The following is a 3,461-nucleotide window of genomic DNA, read 5'->3' on the forward strand; positions in this document are numbered from 1 at the left end:
GTCCGATTAATTTCTTTCTATTTTTAGTAGAGACGGGGTCTCGCTCTTGCTCAGGCTGGTTTCGAACTCCTGAGCTCAAACAATCTGCCTGCCTCGGCCTCCCAGAGAGCTAGGATTACAGGTGTGAGCCACCACACCCGGCCTCTGACATGGTCATATTTTGAAGAAGGGAGGACCGTGAACAAAAGACAGAGGTATTCCGGGAACATCGAAAAGCCATATTTGACTAGTGTCATGAAGGCCAAGTGGGGAGAGGGTGGACATGATGGGTAATTATAGAGGGACTGGATTTGGTAGAGGCTAGTAAGGCGTCTGGAGTCAGAAAAAAGAAAGTCACCATCGTATATTAGCCTGCTAGGGCTGCCACAAGAAAATACCATACACTGGGTGGCTTAAACAAACAACAGAAATATTTTTTTTTCCATAGTTCTGGAGGCTAGAAGTCCCATACCGAGGTGCTGGCTGATTAGTTCCTGTTGCGGCCTCTCTTCCTGGCTCATAGACAGCTGCCTTCTCGCTGTGTCCTCACATGCCTTTCCTCTGTGCTGGCATGAATAGAAAAAGCTCTGGTCTCTCTTCCTTTTCTTATAGGTGCACCAATATTACTGAATTGGGGACCCACCTTTATTACCTCATTTAACCTTAATTACTTCCTCGAAGGCCCCATCTCCAAATACATCCACATTGGGGCTTACAGCTTCAATATATGAATTTGGGGTGAGGGGAGACACGTAATACCTAGGTTCTCAAGTAGAGAGTTTGAGGCAGACAAATCTGATATTGGCTACTAGGGTAAATTGAAAGAGAAAAGTTTAAGGGGTTAATTTAGAGGCTATATGTAAAGATCAAGACAAGAGATGTTACAAGCCTTGACGAGGGTGCAGAGAGGTTAGCTAGCCAGGGGGAGAGGGTCTGAAAGAAATTCCTTAACTCTACTATCATATTTGTGTTTTAGAGAAGGAATTTTATGTTTTTATTTCCATTCATTTATCACATTTATTGAGTATATGCCAAAGCATATATTAGTATCAGCGAGTGTACTGAGGACACAAACATACCATTTACCCATCCATACACATGCACACGGACACATTCAACTACATGTGCTGCCACTCACCCATACCCACTTGCACATACCCGTATTCGTCTATGAAACAGTAATTCACAGACGCACATGCCAAAGAAAAAGAATAAGCACAAGATAAGCTCGTGAGAGAAAAAGACCGGGTAGGTAGGAGGGAGAGTCAAGAGTATGACAGTTAAGAGAGAGGACAGAGGTGCAAGATTCCTGAAGCTTATGGGAGGATTCATGACCAGATACAGTGGGTTTCTCTTTAACCTATTCTGCTAACCAAGTTACACTCATTCTCCAGGACCCTGTGGATGCAAGCCATACTAAAAACCAGTGTTCTGTAAGCAGGCACGTGTGGCTGTTTAGAGACAGCCAGAGACATCTGGATGTATGTATCTTGCCGACCACCCAGAGTGGATGGTCAGTTGATGTTCCTCTTTGTTCAGGTTTCAGAAAGAAGCCATCTGGCCAACGTGAACTCCCTCCTTTCACTATGATGGGCAGTTCTGCTGACCCCTCTTCTGTTAGGGTGGTCTGAGCTGAATGAGGACAGGACTTCCTAGAAGGGAGATTCAAAAGAAACAAATAAAAGTAAAAAAGGCAATGCGCTGTTTAAGCCAGCATCACAGATATGCTGATTGGGCCGCACCAACGGCACAAGGGCAACAGGTGGAAAGAGAAAGGACAAGGTATTGCACAGGAGGAGAAGCTGGGTAGCGCAAGGGTTAGCATATGGGCTCTGGAGTCAGAGGGATCTCAGTCTAAAGCTCACCTTCTCCACTTAGCAGTGTGGTCTTGAACACATTACTTAACACATTAGCTGCCATATGAGTTATATTTAACTCACGCTAGTTTTGACCCTGGGGCCTTGTGAAGCATATATAACTCACATGTCTCTACCGTGGGAGCCTTGTGGTGTGCAGGCAACTGATGCTGCCCTGCTGTAGCATACATGTTACGTGATGAGTGGCCCCCTGGGAAAAACCCTGCAGAAATTTTTCATTGTCTTAGAAAGGGTTGTTTTGTTTTTGAAGTTTTTATTCTATTTTTATAATAAAAACACCATGGCCCCAAGGAAAAAGTTTGTTTTTTTCTGTTGGCAGTCAACATGTTAACTTTCACGTGCCTCTGTTTTGTTAACTGAAAGGAAACCAGAAAAGAACACTACTTACCTCTCAGGTTGCTATGAGGATTAAATGAGATATTGTACCTAAAGCATTCATTATAGCTTATCACAGAGTAGCCATTAAAATAATTAGCTGGTGGAAGTTGTTTTTGTAAAAGCTCAAATTGGAGAGATTTGCAGTGCTAAAAATAAAAGCATTAAGCTTTCTGTGGAGATTATTTTTTAAAATCCAGCTAGCTTACAGGTCTTGAAAACGGTGTGAGTATCTTGGTCAAAAAAACTTTAAACATCCCACTCATAAAATGAGTTTCCTCACAATCCCATTCTTTGTGAGACTGAATATGGAATGCCATAGAACGAGACAGGAATCTCACTCCAAGTTTGCTGACCACCAGATGCATGATGACATTTTCCCAAGATATTTGCTGGGGTTTTTTTCCTCCAAATAATGAGTCATTATTGTGAGGTATTGTTTATTGTAAAACTCTTGTGCTCCTGCCATACATACTGAAACAAAAGGTCACTTTAAACGCACTGTATGTTGCAGTCAAGAACAAAAGAATACAATGCTGTGAAATGTCATACTGCTTGGTGGGCCCCGCTTTGCTGTGCCTTTTTAAATATCAACTTAAAATGCACATGTTAGATACGAAGCAAGTGGCAGAATATTTAGTTGGACCCCATTTATGCAAAAATTATGTGCCTTTATTATAGTCACATATAATTCCTAGAAGAACAGCCAATAATCTGTTGATAGTGATTATATCTAAGGTCAAAACTCTTTTACTTTTCATTATATATCCCTGTGTACTCTTGGGTTTAATTTTTCAACAATGAATATGTATTATTTGCAGGATAATTTTCTAAGCCATATGAAAATGCATACAGAAAAACATTCATACTGCCGCATTCAGAGTAGGTGTCAACATTGGAAACCAAGAAGGACAGGGTGGAAGGGAGGTGAGGGATAAAAACTGACCTCATTGAGTTACAATGAACACTATTCGGGTGACAGGCACACTGAAAGCCCTGACTTCGGCATTATACAATTCACCTATGTAACAAAAACACTGTACCTCCTTAATATTTTGAAATTTTAAAAAAAAGAATAGTTCTCAAAGCTCTAGGATTAATTTAGGAAGAAGAGGCCAAGCGCGGTGGCTCACGCCTGTAATCCTAGCACTCTGGGAGGCCGGGGCAGGCGGATCGTTTGAGCTCAGGAGTTCGAGATCAGCCTGAGCAAGAGCGAGACCCCATCTCTAC

The sequence above is a fragment of the Propithecus coquereli genome, unplaced genomic scaffold (genome assembly GCF_000956105.1).
Source record: "Propithecus coquereli isolate 6110/MARCELLA unplaced genomic scaffold, Pcoq_1.0 Scaffold3, whole genome shotgun sequence".
NCBI lineage: Eukaryota > Metazoa > Chordata > Mammalia > Primates > Indriidae > Propithecus > Propithecus coquereli.